This window comes from Geotrypetes seraphini, chromosome 7 (assembly GCF_902459505.1).
Source record: "Geotrypetes seraphini chromosome 7, aGeoSer1.1, whole genome shotgun sequence".
Lineage (NCBI taxonomy): Eukaryota > Metazoa > Chordata > Amphibia > Gymnophiona > Dermophiidae > Geotrypetes > Geotrypetes seraphini.
Window position 1 is genome coordinate 82890560 of NC_047090.1, and position 18912 is coordinate 82909471.

The 18912-nt window shown below is 43.6% G+C and overlaps 1 protein-coding gene across 4 annotated transcripts in view; it reads right to left on the reverse strand.

The window, feature by feature from the left end:
* Positions 1-18912, reverse strand: part of STRN3 (striatin 3) — a 317039-nt gene that overhangs the window by 37934 nt on the left and 260193 nt on the right. The window lies entirely within an intron of this gene.

The window sequence follows — 18912 nt, forward strand, 5'->3', positions numbered from 1 at the left end:
TATTATTATTCTTGATTAATAGGTAGGAGGGTGGGGGAAAATAATTGCTTATTACTATATGTAAGTTTATTATGCATTTCTTGTAACATTATATGTACATTAATTATTTGTATGCACAATTGTAGTTGGAAAATTTAATAAAGATATATAAAAAAAGGAAGACCACTTTCCAAGTGAGAAACTTAAGATGAGTAGTTTCAAGAGGTTCAAATGGAGATTTCATCAGAATGGTGAGGACTACATTTTGATACCAAACAACCAGAGGCAGTTTTATGTTTATTTAAGATTTGATATACTGCTCCTGCATTTTACTGACCTAAGCGGTTAACAAAGTATCAAACTAAAATAAAATTAGGTACTTGAGAAAAACTACCCTATCTGTCCTGAAGGCTCACAATCTAGCTAAAGCACCTGATAAACTAAAAATATGTAACAACATATAATACATTTCCAAGATCAAAAATCAAAGAAATATAAATTAGAAAGAAGATAAAAAATTAAAAATAAAAAAACAAATTTAAGAGATAGAAAAGTCTCTGAAGCGGCCTGATAGCAAACAATCATATTTTAGCGCAGGTCTTAATACAACTCCTGGCACAGCACACTTCACAGATCTGCCACTGGCAGAGCTTGAGAACATGAAAGGTTCTGACCAGGTGGCAACTCTAGATCTTGGAGAGAACCCAACTGTTTTAGTGGAGGTTCTGAATTTAGGAGTCCTTTCATAAACTGGGAAACAAGCGGATGAGTGGCTAAAGGTTTATAATTAAAAAGAGCATGGACAGTACTAATAACACTAAGGTGAACTCTGACGGAAGTGATTTCAAGTCCAGAGTTGGATAAATGGAGAGGGTATGCCAACACTGAAAGAATAGAGGATGTGTAAGGATCCAGGTGATGGAGGAAGTAAAACATGTCCACTTAAATCAGTGGTCTCAAGCTGAAACCCTTTGCAGGGCCACATTTTGGATTTGTAGGTACTTGGAGGGCCTCAGAAAAAAATAATTAATTTCTTATTAAAGAAATGACAATTTTGCATGAGGTAAAACTTTATAGCTTATAAATCTTTCCTTTTGGCTAAGTCTTAATAATAATATTGTAATTTATAGCTAAAGAGACATATGATCAAGAAACTGTTTTACTTTTGTGATTATAATAACATACCGAGGGCCTCAAAATAGTACCTGGCAGGCCACGAGTTTGAGACCACTGACTTAAATTGATAGCATTGCTGATCTGAGATGGAGTCGGGCAAAGGGTGGGGGGTCTCACGTGAACTGTGGATGCCATGTGACCCATGAGACGCTTCATTCTTCCTATATGAAAATGGAGTACAGTTCAAGTTTGCCTGTCTCTGTCTCAAATCCATTCTTGGTTCGGCCCCCCCTATACTTGGCTCCCCATTTTATCTTAGATTGTCCATCTAGACCCACACGCAGAACTCATCTGTTTGGCCATCCAACTCTAAAGGCCTGCCGTTACAAAAGATACCTGAATAGAACATTTGCCTTCCAAGCAGGTCAACTAAATGATTGGCTAGGCAATATTATCTCGCGCTCCTCATCCTACTTAAACTTCAGAAAACTATTAAAAACTAACCTATTTAACCAATTTGTATGCCCGACCTCTTGCTTCCGAAGATCTCTTAAGCCCATCCCCTATTTCCTGCTCCCCTTCACATATGGCCCCTATATATTGCACCTGTATCTTGCTTACCTCTATAATTTGTATCTATGTTCGCTATTCACGAACCCTTCGGGTCACGGGCATCCCGTGGGGACGCCCCCTAGGGTCGCGGGGATCCCGTGGGGACGCCTCCGAGGGTCGCAGGGTTCCTGCGGGGCTGGATGTATTCAGCCGCGAGGCTCGTCTCCCTACCTGCCCTCAGCCCTGCCGCACACAGCCGAACGGAAGTCTTCCGGATGTCAGCACTGATGTCGGAGGGAGGGCTTAAACAAAGCCCTCCCTCCCTCCGACGTCAACACTGACATCATGAAGACTTCTGTTCGTGTGCTGCGGCAGTGGTACAAGGCGGAGGGCGGTCCGCCCTGGGTGCAGCACAGCGAGCCAGGTCTCCCGACCGACCGACAATAGGCCCGGTCCATCAAACCTCCCTGCCCTGTAGCCGCGAATCTAAATTACTTTCTTACAGCAGCTTCAATACTCCAGCTGCTGTAAGAAGGTAATTTAGATTCGCGACTACAAGGCAGTGAGGTTTGTTGGACCGGGCCTGTTCTGTTGTCAGTCGGGCGGGTAAGCGCCACAAAGGTAAGGGGCAGGGAGGGAGAAAGGGAGGAAAGGTGGAGTGGAGAGGAAAAGGCGCTTAAGGTAAAACTGAGGGGGGAGGAGCTGAAAGCACTAGGGAAGACAAAGGGGTGGAGAAGGATGCTGAAAGGACATGGGGAAGACGGGGGGGGAGAAGGACGCTGAAAGGACATGGGGAAGACAGGGGGGAGAAGGACGCTGAAAGGACATGGGGAAGACAGGGGGGAGAAGGACACTGAAAGCACATGTGGAAGACAGAGGGGGGAGAAGGATGCTGACAAAACATGGGGAAGATGGGGGGGAGAAGGACGCTGAAAGGAAATGGGGAAGAGAGAGTGGGGAGAAGACGCTGGCAGGGAAGAAGACAGAGATGCCAGACTATGGGGGGAGCGGAGGGAAGAAGATGGGCGCCGGATCAATTTGGAAGGGGGGAGAAAGGGAGAGGCACAGTAACAGAGCAAATGGAAGACGCAGAGAGAAGAGAGACAGTGGATGGAAGGAATTGAATGAGAACACGAGGAAAGCAGAAACCAGGCAATAAAGGTAGGAAAAAAATTCTTTTTTTTTTTTTTGCTTCAGGATAAAGTAGTATATTAGTTGTGTTGATAAAAATTTATAAACATTAGAGGCTCTGGTAGAAACCTGTTTACAAAGTATGTATTCTTCCCAATTAATATTTCCAAATTAATAAAGTCTTTTTGCTTATTTGTAAATGGGTTTCTACCAGAGCCTTTAATTCAGTAGCATAATTAAATGAAATAACTATTTCTGTAGTTTATAGGGACAGGTAGGTGCAGAGGGGATTCCTCGCGGGGACGGAGGGGATTCCTGACAGGGACGGGTGGGGACAGGGGGATTCCTCACAGGGAAGGGTGGGGACGGAGGGATTCCTCGCGAGGACGGGTGGGATTCCTCACGGGGATGGATGGGGACGGGTGGGATTTCTGTCCCTGCGCAACTCTCTACTTCAGGGTTTCAAAACAAAGTTGGACAAGTTCTTCCAAAACTGGAATATACGCAGGTGAGGCTGGACTCATTTAGAGTACTGGTCTTTGACCTGAGGGCCACCAAGTGAGCGGACTTCTGGGTAGGATGGACCACTGGTCTGACCCAGCAGCGGCAATTCTTATGTTCTTATCCTCTAGCATCATCTTATCCCAGCTTTCTTCCTTCCTGTCCTTCCATGATTCCATCTCTCCTCCTCTATCTTCATGTTCCAACATTTTGCTCCCTCTCTTTTCTGGTTTTCTTCTTCCCTCCCCCCTTGATGCTGAACAATGAAATGGAGAAAAAAAAGAGAGATGCTGCATCTCTTTGCCTTCCATCCACAGGCCTTATATTTCTCCCTCCCTCCCATCCCCAGATCCAACTTCTTTCCCTTTCTCTTCCCAACTGCCCCCCATCCCATCTCTACCCCTGACTGCCTGCCTCCCTTCGCCAGGTCCACCATTTCTTTCTTTCTCTTCCCAACAGTTCTCCCTTCAAGTATCTGTTTCCCTCTTCCTCCACACCACTCCAGATCCAACTTCTCTCCCTTCAGACCATTGCCCATCATCTCTCTCTCTCTCTCTGTCCTCTGTTTCTGGTCCCATAAGCTCTCCCCCCATGCCCAATCTGGCACTTCTTTTAATACCCCACCCCCAAAAAAGTCCAGGAGGCTTCCTCGGCCTAGCATGTTCTTCCCCTTCTCTCTGCGCGCATGCATCTCTATCTCACTCCTCTCCCACCACCATGTTCAAGAATTGAGGAACCCTGAGCTGACATTGGGCAGGAAGACACTTGTGTGGTGTTGGCAGTCTTAAAGCTTTCCTAAAGCGTAAAGTGACAGTACATTTAACAATGTCCTCAGAGGACTCTGTGGATGTTCCCCACATGTGAGAATATATCCTGAGAAAATTAAAGAGTCATGGGATAGGTGCCAAAGTTCAGTTGTGGATTAGGAATTGGTTATCGGATAGAAAACAGAGGGTAGGGTTAAATGGTCATTTTTCTCAATGGAGGAGAGTAAACAGTGGAGTGCCGCAGAGGGCTGTACTGGGACTGGTGCTAATTAACTTATTTATAAATGATCTGGAAATTGGAACGAGTGAGGTGATTAAATTTGCAGATGACAAAGTTATTAAAAGTTGTTAAAACGCATACGGATTGTGAAAAATTGCAGGCAGACCTTAGGAAATTGGAAGACTGGGTGTCCAAATTGAAGATGAAATTTAAGAATTTTAATGTGGACAAATGCAAAGTGATGCACATTGGGAAGAATAATCCAAATCATAGTTACTGGATGCTAGGGTCCACCTTGGGGATTAGCACCTAAGAAAAGGATCTGGGTATCATAGTAGACAATATGATGAAACCTTCTGCCCAATTTGTGGCGGCGGCCAAAAAAGCAAACAGGATGCTAAGAATTATTAAAAAAGGGATGGTTAACAAGAATGCTATAATGCCCCTGTATCGCTCCATGGTGCAACCTCATCTGGAGTATTGCGTTCAATTCTGGTCTCCTTATCTCAAGAAAGATATACTGGCATGAGAAAAAGTTCAAAGAAGAGCGACCAAGATGGTAAAGGAGATGGAACTCCTCTCGTATGAGGAAAGACTAAAACAGTTAGGGCTCTTCAGCTTGGAAAAAGACAGCTGAGGGGAGATATGACTGAAGTCTACAAAATCCTGAGTGGAGTAGAACAGGTATAAGTGGATCGATTTTTCACTCCGTCAAAAATTACAAAGACTAGGGAACACTCGAGGTTACAGGGAAATACTTTTAAAACCAATAGGAGGAATTTTTTTTCACTCAGAGAATAGTTAAGCTCTGGAACGTGTTGCTTGATGGACCTTTGGTCTGACCCAGTAAGATTATTCTTATGTTTGTCAAGGCCAGCTTGAAGGAAAGCTAACATGATAGAAACCAGAGCTGAAAACAGCTCCACAAACTCCTGAGAGCACCAATGTTGGAATGTCTTCCATGCTTTACCGTAGGCAGAGACTATAGTTGATTTCTTAGACTTAAGAGTGGGAATGACCACTTCTGAATACCCTTTGTGCTGTAACACTTTGCATTCAAGGGCCAAGCCGTAAGAGCAAAGCGATCTGGATCCTCCATGCATACTGGACCCTAAGAAAGGAAGTCTGGATGCACCTGCAACCAGAGTCTAGGGGACACTCGATAAGGTTACAGGGAAATACTTTTAAAACCAATAGAAGGAAATTTTTTTTTTTCACTCAGAGAATACTTAAGCTATTAGAAGAAGCATCAGATCTGCATACCATGGTCTGCGTGGCCAATCAAAAGCCACCAGAATGATCTTTCCTTGATGACTTGCAATCCATTGAAGAATTCGACCTATGGTTCAGGGAGGAAAACCGTACAGCAGTAGACCCTGAGGCCACAGTTGGACTTGAAAGTCTAGACCCTCGTTTCCGAGCTCATATCTTCAACTGAAGAACTTATCTGCCTTCTTGTTCTTTGCCGTCACCATGAGGTAGAAATGTGTTTGACTCCAGTGCTGAAAAATGGCCCGAAAAGTTGTTGACAGTGACCACTTGCCCGGATCCAGGGACTGTCTGCAGAGGAAGTTGGTTTGAACATTGTCTACTCCCACAACATGCACTGCCGAAAGCACTTGCAGATGTCATTCCGCCCAGTTAAAGAGCATGTGGGCCTCCTGATACAGAGATGCATTCTTGGTTCCACCCTGGTGATTGACATATGCCACCGCTGTAGCATTGCTGGAGAAGACTGACCACTTGACCTTCCAGAGTTTCTTGCAATGCAATTTCATTAGAGCAACCAAATGGCATGCAGCTCCAGCCTTTAGATCGACCACTTCTTCTGCGGGGCAACCAATGGCCTTGATTCAGTCGATGGTTGCAATGAGCTCCCCAGTCAAGGAGACTGGCATCTGTCATTATGACCACCCAGGAAACTATCTGAAGATAGGGATCGAGAGCAGAACCACCAATGCATGATGGCCTGAGCCTACAGCGTCAAAGGCAGAGACTTCTGTAAAGCATCCGTATGCGGAGCCCAACATGAGAGAAATGCATGCTGGAGAGGACATAGGTGGGCCCTCGTTCAAGGAACCACATATATTGTGGCTGCCATGGAACCCAGGATTTGAAGATAGTTCTAAGCCGACAGAGCTGACTTGTCCAGGACACAAAATCTGAGAGCAAAGCTTCTGTCTCCATGCCTCTAGAAAATAGACATGGCTGGCAGCCATACTGAACGAGACTCCCAGGGATTGAGTCGGCGTCAAATTGTTTTTTCAGCAATTCACTGAGTAAAATAAAGAAAAGGGGAGAGCAGAACCAAAACACTCCTTCCAGCTTGTGTGCAGAAAGGCAAAACTAGGTGGCAGTAGAGCTCCCAGTGAAGTAAGAGAGATACAGAAAAAAATCCAGAGTGGATTCCTTCTGCAGATGGCTTGCGACCATGGGGAGAGAACCTGCTTGTCCAGAATTACACATCTATTGCACTGGAAATAGATAAATAAACTGCAATTTATTCTTTTAAAAAATTTCTATGCTGCTAGGCCTACCATCCTCGGCAGCTTATAACCAATATACATAATACATTAAAAATTATAAATCACAAACAAACATAAAACAGACGTAAAATCATAAACTGTAATCAAACCTACCAACAAAGTTACTTACTTGTAGAAGGTGTTGCCCAAAGACACCACCTTCACATAGTGTACTACCCCAGCAACAGAGACTAGGAAGCATTACCCAGCAACTTTTCTAGAAGCCTATTCAGTGGGCTCACCATGCCAAACATGACTGTCCACTCGCCATTGCATACTGTACCTCCTCAGTTCATAACAAACCACAGAAATACAACTCTTTGGCAGGATTGTGAAGAATTAAGTCCTGGTGTCCTAGGAGAACATCTGCTACAAGTAAATTAACTGTTTTTACCAAGGACACGAAGGACTGAAAATCCTCACATAGGTAACTCCCTAGCTACAGGGTGCCTTCAACAGAAAAAGGGGAAATAATGCAAGAAATGGAACAAAAGTTTTTGGGCCTCTTCTATCAAACTGCACTAGCAGTTTGTAGCACGGTGAGCTGTGCTGAATAGCCCATACTGCTCCAGATGCTCATAGAGTTCCTATGAGCGTCGGGAGCAGCACTGGCCATTCTGCATGGCTCATTCAGTGAAGTTCTCTGTGCTAAAAACTGCTAGTGCAGTTTGATAGAAGAGGCCCTTTGTGGTTTTTTTAAACAAGCTGTATTTATAATTTTTCCTTCCTTTCCTTTTGTTTTTCTTTTTAGACAGTCTGGAACTGCAAAACAGGGCCTTGGGTGTTGGAGGATTTTGGAGGACTCTGGCCAAACCTATTGTCATGTCAGGAGTCCTTCAATCCAGTCCTTGGGGCATACACAGCCAGTCAGGTTTTCAGAATATCCACAATGATATGTATGACATTGATTTGCATAAACTGCAAACTTGAATATGTATGAAAGAGATTTGCATAAAATGGAGGCAGTGTATCAAAATCAATATCATACATATTCACTGTGAATATTCTGAAAACCTGTCTAGTTAGGTGTGCCCTGAGGACTGGCTTGAGAATCACTGCTGTAGCCAAGTCAGTCCTGGAATACCCCCTTGCCAGTTGGGTTTTCAGGATATTCACAATGAATATGCATACACTGCTCCCATTTTATGCAAATCTCTTTTATATTTATTGTGGATATTCTGAAAACCTGACTGGCAAGCGGGCACTCCAGGACCAACTTGAGAAACATTGCTCTAGGCAACAGTGTGATGTGAATGTGTGGACAGATGTTCATCTCCTTAGCCATGCAAATCTCATGCAACAGTATATCCTGCCCTTGTGTAATCAGTATTGGAAAATGCTCCAGCCTCACTGGACTCCTAATGAATAGATCGAGCTGAAGGGGGGGACCATCTCTTTCTCAGTCAATAAGGGGCTATAAGAACTATGGCTCCCCAATCCTGTCTGAGTTTCAAAATGGTCTTCACTATGCAGAAAATTTGAAGACCCACAGAATATCTTCCCTACCAATGCAAAAGGAAGGCCATCTGAGGATAGTTTGTTGTGTACCCATATTCTAGAGGGAAACTGAGGAACTTCCTTGTTGAATGGAGTAGCAAAGAGATCTATAGAAGGGGTGCCCCACTCCTGAAAGATCCTGAGCATCTTTATAGTCCGATATCTATTTCTGGGGGTCAGAGGAATCAGCTCAGTTTTTCTGCCAGGACATTGTTCTTATCTCAGAAACATTCCATGAGAAAGGGCCCATTTTCACATTCTAACAGTCTTCCAACACAAGAGGTATGACCGTGTCCCTCTTGCTCATTTATGTGACTATCTGCTTGTCTATTTCAACCAGGATAATCTTGCATCTCTGAAAGCCTTTAGAGCACATGTGTCAAACACAAGGCCCGTGGGGCAAATCCGGCCCGCCTGGCCATTTTATGTGGCCCGTGGTGACTGTACACCTGACACTACACTATAGTGAAACCCTCTCCAGGAACCTCCTTGAGTCTCAACTCCTCCACCTACCACCCACCGTCGGCCTGCCCCAGAAGTGTTCTTTCTGCAGTGTCCTGCCTACATGGTAAGAGGAAGTGTTGCAGAAAGAACACTTCCTGGGAAGGCCGACGGTGGGAGGCTGGCTTCATTGCCCTGGTGGCTACCCAAAGATTTTTAATTTCAGCAGTGGGGAAATAGTAGATGGGGGAGTCAGGAACTGGGGACAAGTCGTACCGTAGGATCCAGCTGAGAGGGGAGGACTGGGGTTGGGAAAGCAAGAAAGACAGATGCTGCACGGGCTGGGAGGGGATTGGAAAGGCAGAGGTTGCACGGGCTAGGGGTTAGGAAGGGAGGTAAAGAGATTCTGCGGTGAGTAAGAGAAGAGAAAAAGAAAATTCTTTGACATAGGTGTGTGGAGTGGGAAGGAAAGAGAAATGGTATACATGGGGAAGAGGGAGAATTGTTGGACATAATAGTGGTGGAGAGGAGGGATGGAGAAATGTTAAACTGGGAGGGAGGAGAGATGACTCAAAGAAAGGAAAGATGTCAGATTCCGGAACGAGAGTGATGGAAGGAGGGAAGAGAGAGAGATATGCCAGACCACAGACTAGAATGGAAGGAGGGGAGAGAGAGATGCCAGACTGCAGAAAGGAGAGGAGAGAAGGTGAGAGATGTTAGACCTCTGGAAGAGGAAGGTAAGGAGAAAGAGATGCCAGACTATGGGAGAGGAGAGAGATTCTAGGCTGTGGGAAGGCGAGGAGAAAGATACCAGACCATATGAGAAGGGAAGGGGGAAGACGGTGCACAGCAATAGGTGTGGCAGGGAAGAGATAAGAAGAAACGCTTCTTATGGATAGATGGGAATAGGGGAGGAGATGGTACACATGGATAGATGGGAAGGGAAGAAATGGAAAAGAAGATAGATTTTGAGAAGATAGTGGAAAAATGGAAAAAAATTGAATGTTAAAAGTTAATGCTAAAGATGGATGGCAGAAAGTGAAGGTGAGAAAAACAGCAAATGGATAAGGGTGTCCCTGGATACACAGTTAAGAGCACAGACAGAAGGAAGTGCAGTCAGAGAGACTGGGAAAAAAGATGGTTTGTAAAACAAAATCACCAGACAACAAAGGTAGGGGAAATGATTTTATTTTCAATTTAGTGATTGAATAGTGTCAGTTTTGAGAATTTACATCTGTTGTCTTTTTTTGCACTGTTCAGGAAGAAATACGTTTGTTTCTATTTCTCTGGAGTTGTACTGCAAGCAGAGACTTGCATCTTAGGGTTTCGTTTGTATATATTAGTACTTTTAGTCTGTGGTCCAGTATTTGCATAGGGGTTATCTGTGTTTTGCATGTGTGACCAAGGCCAGGTGTTCTGGTAGGAATGAATGTTGAGAAGCATACAGTGTGCTTTGAGTAGTTAAATTTTGTGATTAACCATTATGTGTTGTTAATAAGATTATATTGTGTGTATATAAGAAAAATGAATGGAAAAAATGGTATTACAATTAGTAATATTATGAGGGCGGGGTCTGGGATGGAGATTGGGCAGGGTCTAGGGCAGAGCTTTCAGGGCCTCTCCCCAAACAAAAAAGTGTTCCATTGCCTATGTCTAGAACAGGGGTGCCCAACACGTCGATCGCGATCGACAGGTCGCTCGCTCGCTCAGGCGACCCCAGTCGATCGCAGAGCGAGTTTCCTTCCTTTCTCTTTTTTTCCCCTCCTGACTAGCCCGCTCCTGAATTCTGCTGCCACCGCCGCTGCTCAATATTAAAAAAAAAACTGGCTTGAAGAACTTATGCTCCGGGGGCTAACGTGTGCTTGTACCGGCTTCCCTTCACTTCCCTCTGAAACCAGAAGTTATGTCGGGGGGGGGGGGGGGGGGGGAGAGAAGGGAAGCCGGCACGCACATGTTAGAGCCCCGTTCGCGGGCTAAAGCGAGAGACAGGTCAGTGAAGCTTGCGATTTGCTCTTCTTGCTGCCAGGTCCTGCCTACTTTCTGTTTCTTCAAAGGCAGGACCGGCAGCATTTCTCCCAACAGGTCGATCTTGGGCCGATCAGCCTTCCTCTCCCCGACATCAATTCTGCCGTCGGAGAGGAAGTTCTGGCCAGCGGAACTTCCTCTCCAACGGCAGAATTGACGTCGGGGAGAGGAATGCTGGTGGGCCCGAAGCAGGGAGAGCTTGGCCGGCGGCCTGTTATCCGATGGCAGTGGCAGTGGCTTGGGGGAGGGCAGGGAGGGAGAAAGAGGGCAGGCAGGGAGACAGAAGGAAAGAAGAGAAACAGAAAAAAAAGAAAGGGGGCATGAAGAGAGAAAGAGAGGGCAGGGAGAAAGGAAGAAAACGTTGGGGGGGAGGGGGAATGAGGAGAGGAAGCATACAGGCTGAAAGAAAGATTGGATGCACAGTCAGAAGAAGAAAGTGCAACCAGAGACTCATGAAATCACCAGACAAGGTAGGAAAAATGATTTTATTTTAAATTTAGTGATCAAAATGTATCTGAATTTATATCTGCTGTCTATGTTTTACACTATGGTCCCCTTTTACTAAACCGCAATAGAGGTTTTTAGCGCAGGGAGCCTATGAACGTCGAGAGCAGCGCTGGGCATTCAGCGCAGCTCCCTGTGCTAAAAACCGCTATCGTGGTTTAGTAAAAAGGGAGGAGGGTATTTGTCTGTTTTTGTATGGTTGTTAGAGAGGTGACAGTGCATAGAGTCATCTGCTTTGACCTCTTTGAAAAACCATGGAATAGGAATGATGATTAATATTTTCTATGCGTACTGTGTGCTTTGTGTTTTTTTTTTTTTAATTTTATTGTTGGTAGATCATTTTGACTTGGTCATTTTAAAAGTAGCTCGCAAGCCCAAAAAGTGTGGGCATCCCTGGTCTAGAATAACTATTTGAATAAAATTGGGATTAAGTATGGTAACATCTATGAGGTAAAAATAACCAGGTGGAACGCTGGAAAGGTGGGTGTCTCAGAGTGAGGAAGGATCTATACTTCTACTAAGACTAAGTATCTTAATCAAAAATTTGGCCCGTGACTTAGCCTGTGTTTTAGATTTCAGCCCCTTATGTGATTGAGTTCGACACCCCTGCTTTAAAATGTTTCATAGCACTCTAATCTGATGGATGTGAAGTATAGAAAATCTAGTAAAAAAAAACCAACCAAACAACAAACATTACACAAACAATACTGCTCTTTGCTCTGCTGAAGACTTTCTTGAGCAGACCAAGTACCCTGGGTGTAGAGCCCATCCTAGATGAGCCGCAGTCCAGTTTGGATACATCTGTTGTTGCTTGAAGTTAATCAGATTGGAACAAGTCCTGTAGTGAGTCCTGTAGGTGACAGATATTGCATCCTAGAAGTTTCCCATAGACTGAATCCATTGGGTGGATAAGGTCCTTTGAGCTTGCTTTAAAAATAGAGGCATACCATCTAAGTGGCCCAATATCCTCAAAATTTGAGCAGCTGATACTTGTCGACTCTCCTGAATTTCCTCTACAATGGAAATCAAGTTGAAGATTCTTGATGTGAAAGAAAGGCAGTTGCTTGAGTTGTGTCTAACAAGTCTGCTATGAATTCCAGTTTTTGAGTTGGGCCTAGATATGACTTAGGATAATTTATGACAAATCCTAGCAACTACAGCACAGATCTTTCTGCCCATTCTTGAGTTGATTGCCAGCCAATCATCCAAATAGGGAAACATATACACCCACAATCTATGTAAATATGCTGTGAAGATTGCTAAACACTTTATGGATAATCAGAGTGCTCATGCAAGGCTGAATGGTAGTGGTGCTTCCCTATGATGAACTGCTGATGCTTTCTGTAACCTTAATAATAATAATAACTTTATTTTTCTATACCGCCACAATCTTACGACTTCTAGGCGGTTTATACTGAAGAGAACTGGACAATCAGCGAATAACAGAATACAAATAGCAAAAATACAACATATTTCTCAAAAGTAATTAGTATAGAATTATTAGTTTTAAGATAATTTCTGATTAGGAGATAAATCTGTCAAATAATGCAGTCTTAATTTCTTTCCGAAATGCACCAAAAGTCAACCTGGCTCCATTGATATAATTGTCTAGCCAAGACTGCTGTTTGCTTGCTTGAAACTTGAAAGTTCTATCCAGAAAGGACCTGTATCTGAATGTGGGTATAAACATCCTTCAGATTTAGAGATCATTGCCAGTCCTTCTTTTTGAATAAGTGGTGTGAGCCTAAGAAAATCATTTTGAACTTTTGCCTGGAGGGACACTTATTCAGGGTCCTCAAGCTTTTTGATTGGGTGGAATCCTCCCGTCTTCTTTATGATCAGGAAATACTTGGAACAAAATACCCTGCCCTCTTTCAAGTAATAGAACTGCACTGACCTGTACGTCCTGATATTGACGGTTTAATCTTGATGCTCTTAGCTATCAATTTTAAGGTTGATTAACTACCGTGTTTCCCTGAAAACAAGCCCTACTCCAAAAATAAGCCCTAGCATGATTTTCAGGGTAGGTCTTAATATAAGCTCTACCCCCGAAAATAAGCCCTAGTCATAGGCAGCCGTGCTTCCCCCTGAACTACCCCGCCGCCGAACCCCTGCTGGCCCGACTCTCCTCGCTGGAAGGTATTTATGGTCGCGGTCGACGGGGATCAGTTGGGAGGGAAGGATGGAGGGTCAGCAGGAGTTTGGAGGTTTGGCTGCACAGTGGGGGTGGCGGCTGCTCAAGGGTTATGCTGCACAATTGATGGGAGGGAGGGAAGGATGGAAGTTGGGCAAAAGGTTCTGTTGCACAGGGGGATGGGAGGGATAGAAAAATGCTGCAGAGGGAAGGCACAAGGGTATGGGTGAGAGGGGAGGAAAGATGTTGCAAATGTGGGGGAAAGGAAAGAGGAAGAATTGGGGTGAAGGAGAAAAAGGGAGAGATGATCACGTACATGAAAAAAATAAGCCCTACCCGAAAATAAGACCTAATGCCTTTTTTGGGCCTCAAATGAATATAAGTCACTGTCTTATTTGGGGGGAAACAGTATTTAAAGATAATATCTTTTGTGGATGATACTGAGAATCCACTTTTCTATGGTTATAAGGGGCATTCTGTTTACAAAACAAATTCAGTCTCCTTTCTACAGGAAGGCTGACCAGTATGAATACCAGGACTGAAGCTATGTTCTCATGGAGGCATCCAGGTTTTAGCTATGATTGAAGCTAGGATTTTTTGGCTCTCTGCTATCTTGGATGAGAGCATGAGTCCTACTCAGATTGGAACGTGTTGGAGGGCAGAGGATACCTATATGTCTATGAGAGTCACAGGATCTCCATTGCCCTCTGTACTAATATCTTCTGGAGGAGAAGGATGGTTTAGATGTGGGTATGGAGATGGTTTTTAAACTGTCGCTGTGCTGCTTGATAAATGTTGACCCCTGCACCTTATCTTCAAAGAGATTATCTCCATGGCATAGCATATCAATGAGTTTTCCCTATGCATTCTTTCTTAGGTATGAGGCCTACTGCTCTCTGCCAGGTAACTCTGTTGGCACCAAAACCCATGGCAAGCTTTCAATGCCATATTGAGAATATAGGTGCACAGACCATGCATTTTTTTTCCTTTGATTACTAGCAAGCAGTGTTTGTCAGCCTTCTCTTTAGGAAGAGTGTCTATAAACTCTGTAAAACTGTACACAATGTTCAAATGAATGCCCATGAAAAACTGGAGAATGATATGCAGAACTCAAGCATAATATTCTGGAACAACCTTTTCCCAAGACTCCAATGCAGGGTTTCTCAACCCTGCCTTTGATGAACCACAAGCCAGTCTGGTTTTCAATATATTCACAATGAATATGCAATCCATTGTATGGAAATATATATCACATGCATATCCATTGTGGATTTCTTGAAAACTAGATTGGCTTTGGGTTCCCTGCAGAGTGGGTTGAGAAACCCTGCTCCAATATCTGTGCCTCCTCTCCCAAAGGGCACCCAGTTAGAGCTTGTGGCTCTTTTGATTATAGATTCAACCATTAAGGAATGGTGAGGAAACTATTGCTTCTTAAATCTCCAAGTATTCTGGACTCCACAGAGTCAAACTCATCAGTAGAAGATATGAAGGGGGTCTCCCACATTCTTATCTGTATTTCCTTCTGTATTCTGTGAACAAGCACTCTCACAGAATCCCTGTGGGGAAAAATGGGGTTAGGAATATATGCAATGGTTTTGCCCTAGGTTTTTCCTCCATCTCTAACTGACATGGGATGGCCTAAGCCAAGGGTGCACAAAAGGTCGATCGCGATCGACCAGTAGATCGCGAAGGCAATGCAAGTCAATCGCAGAACCCATTCCAGGCTCCGTGATAGACTCACATTGCCTTTGCATTTTACCTGCTTCCTAACGCCATAAAGAGGAAGCTGAAGCGCTGGGCCAACCAACCTTCCTCACCCGACGTCAATTCTGATGTTGGAGAGGAAGTTCCGGGCCAGCCAATTGTTGCCTGGCTGGCAGGGAACTTCCTATCTGACATTAGAATTGACATCGGGTGGGGAAGACTGATCTCGGCGCTTCTGCGTCCTCTTTATGGAGTGGAAGCAGGGAGAGCTCAGAACGCCACCGCAGCTTGTTCTCCAATTGCGGCAGCAGTGGTGGCCTGTTCCCCGATGGTGGTGGCTTGGGGGAGGGCAGGGAGAAAGAAAGAGAAAGAAAAAAAATAGAAAGGGGGGGGCAGGGAGACAGAAAAAAAGAAGGGAAACAGAAAGAAATGGGGGACAAAGAAAGAAATGGGGCATGGAGAGAGAAAGACAGACAAAAAGAAACGGGGCAGGGAGACAGAAAGAAAGGGGGCATGGAGAGAGAAAGACAGGGAAACAGACAGAAAGGGGGCATGGAGAGAGAAAGACAAACATACAGAAAGAAAGGGGGGCAGGGAGACAGAAAGGGGAGGGGGCAGGGAGAGAGGAAGAAAAAGCTGGGGGAGGGAATGAGGTCTGAAGGAGAGAAAGCATACAGGAGGCTGAAAGAAGGGAAGAAATATTGGATGCACAGTCAGAAGAATAAAGTGCAACCAGAGATTCATGAAATTACCAGACAACAAAGGTAGGAAAAATGATTTTATTTTCAATTTAGTGATCAAAATGTGTCCGTTTTGAGAATTTATATCTGCTGTCTATATTTTGCACTATGGCCCCCTTTCACTAAACTATAATAGTGTTTTTTCAGCGCAGAGAGCCTATGAGCGTACAGTGTGATTTGTTTTTTTAAATTTTATTGTTGGTAGATTATTTTGACTTGGTCATTTTAAAAGTAGCTCGCAAGCACAGAAAGTGTGGGCACCCCTGGCCTAAGCCATTTCCCAAACAATCAATGAAAGAGAGCTCTCCTCTGTGGGGTTCTGCATCTCTCTTCAAAATGCAAATCTATCTTGTTCCCTAATCCTTATGTTTCCCTTCCAGCTCTCCCAATTATTGGTGCTCAGCTACTTCCCTTCAAAGAATCAGTAAAATTACTGATGTCATCTTCAACTCTAAACTCTCATTTAAGCCACAGACTGACATTTTCATCTGCTCCTCCTTGCACCATATTTGCTCCCTTCATCCCCTTCTTTCCCCTCCCCTTATCCATAATCTGCTGCTTGCTATGTCATCTCTTGCCTTGATTGCACCGGTTCCCTCTATGCTGGCCTCCCACTATGCTCATTCAATTCACCGTTGTCAAACTTCTTCACCATGCACACATTGTTTTGACCATGTCACCCCTCTTCTTCATTTTGAGCACTGATTACCTTTCTCTGCCCCTACAAGATTTAAGCCTCCCCTCATCTATAAAGTTTGCTTTCACACTGTTCCAGCTGTAACTTGCTAATTCCATACAAACCACTGCTGAACTTTGACTCCTCCAATGCCAATCTCCTCTATCTTCTCCTCCCCAACTTCCCTCAAATTCAATATTTTATATGAAACTGCCTTTAGCTATCTTGGTCCAAAACTTTGGAATTCCTTCCTTTCCTACCTCAGGTCCCAAACCTCACTCTCTGTCTTCAAATCCCTGCTTAAAACTCATCTGTTCACAAACTCTTAATTCATCCCTGACCTCTCTCCTTCCCTTGACCTAATTTTCTCTCAGAACCCTTTTGCAGTCTCTCCAACCAGTTGATCCCTATCCGATTACTCTCGCACTATCTATTCCTCAGCATTTTGCTTTGACTGTGTAAAGTACTTAGTATTCTTTATTGGCTCTTATGTGATATATTGAGAATGATGAAGAAAAAAAATACAGCTTCTGGAGCTCCCCTATAAAAGCAACCTGCCTCTTCATCAGACTCCAAGGCTCTTCTTTCATGGAGTAGAGACACCGACATGTTTATATGCACTGTTTGCAGTACGCTATAAGTTTGCAATTGTCCCCCCGAGGAAGGTGACGGAATCGTCGAAACTTGGATCCTGATTGGGACTTTGTTGGTTTTAGGTTTTTTTTTAGGACTCACCATTATTCTAAGGTATAAACTGTTAATTAAAGACATTGTGACCACAAGTTGGTTCTGATATCTCCATTGCCTCTTTTTGTTATTCGAGGCTTTCCTTTCTCTCAAGACTCATAGAAGAAATCAGTCTTTGCCTGTTTTGCACCACTGACTGTTGGGTCAGTCCTATAGTGTTGAGACACTGAAGATTCTTTCCCTTAAAGCACTGGAAATGGACACTGCTGTGGTCAAATTTGACTCAAAGTTCCCTTCAGGTGTTCGTATCAAGGTGTCCCTTTCAGGCATAGCATGAATCCCAAGTATTGACTGGATCTCATTTGCCTAATGATGACAATATATTTTTCAATCATATGTTTATTTATTTACGCATTAAAAACTAACCTGCATTCAGCAGTATCTTTTTCTGCATATACTGTATATGTATATACTTTGGTGATATGCTCATGGTTATTTCTACACAATTGTCTCTATGTAATCATCCATTTATTATGGTGGTAATTTTTAGCTTGTACTTATTTTAGGTATCTTACGATTTAATTAATTTTAAATGTAATTATTTATTCATTTGATATTTTGTAACTAATTACTGATTTTTCATTCTTTTATGTACAATATTAGGTTGTGATTATATTTTATTTATCTGCATGCTTATAAGGTCTATGTACTCCTCATGAAGGTTTGTTTCGCTGAAACATGGCCATGTTGAGAACTAAGAATCAACAATCAATATTAGTATAGAGAATACAGAGTGAATCCCATTCCTTATGTCCTTTGTTTCTTTGGTCATTTCTGGTTCCCACTGGAAAATGATCTCCTGCAGTACTATGTCGAATGAAGAAGTGTTCCATCTGCTCCTTGAATTTCTGTATGAGCTACTTCTTGAAGGCCACTATCAACAAAGGTGATGGCACCACAGTAGAACTGACCACAATCTCCTGAATTGTTTGGGGTGTACTAGAACCAGGATCTTGAGTCCAAGGAATATGTTGCCCCCTTTCCAAATGGGACAAGGATAAGAGGTCTTACACTGAAGGCATTTTGAGCACACCAATGACCTTGGTGCCTTAGTGTTCTCATGCCATGCTTTGATGCAGAGCAATGTCAAAACGTTTCAGCCTCCATCCAATGACCTGTATGGTAGTCCCTTAGTACCAACAAAGATAAGAACAAAAATATCCTCTTATTCAGATGGAAATTAGATTATGACTGCTTCCAGCAGGTTTAATGGCAAAGATTACAGGGACACTTGTGATGCTGATACATCTCCGGTATCTGTCGCAGCACCTATGGAGAACAATGTTTTCAATGCTGATGGATTAGTCTGGTTTCCAAAAAGATTTTGCAATAAATTTTGCAAGAATACAATGAAAGGATCATGATCAGGTCCCAGGCTTTGCAGGCACCAGGATATGGACCCATTGTATCAGGAGCACATCTTGAAGCTCCAGGAGATCTTCTTTTGGTACATTTCATCCAGAAAAATAGATGTAGTGAAATCAAATGATTTGATGGTAACATCATTTTACCAGCACAGAACTCAGGGCCTTTAGCTAATGTCCAAATAAGAAATAAAACTTTCAACTCCTAACTCCTTTCACCTTGGGTTCTGCATCCCCAACCCTATATGTCGTGTCTGTCTGTCCAAGTTAGATTGTAAGCTCTTCAGAG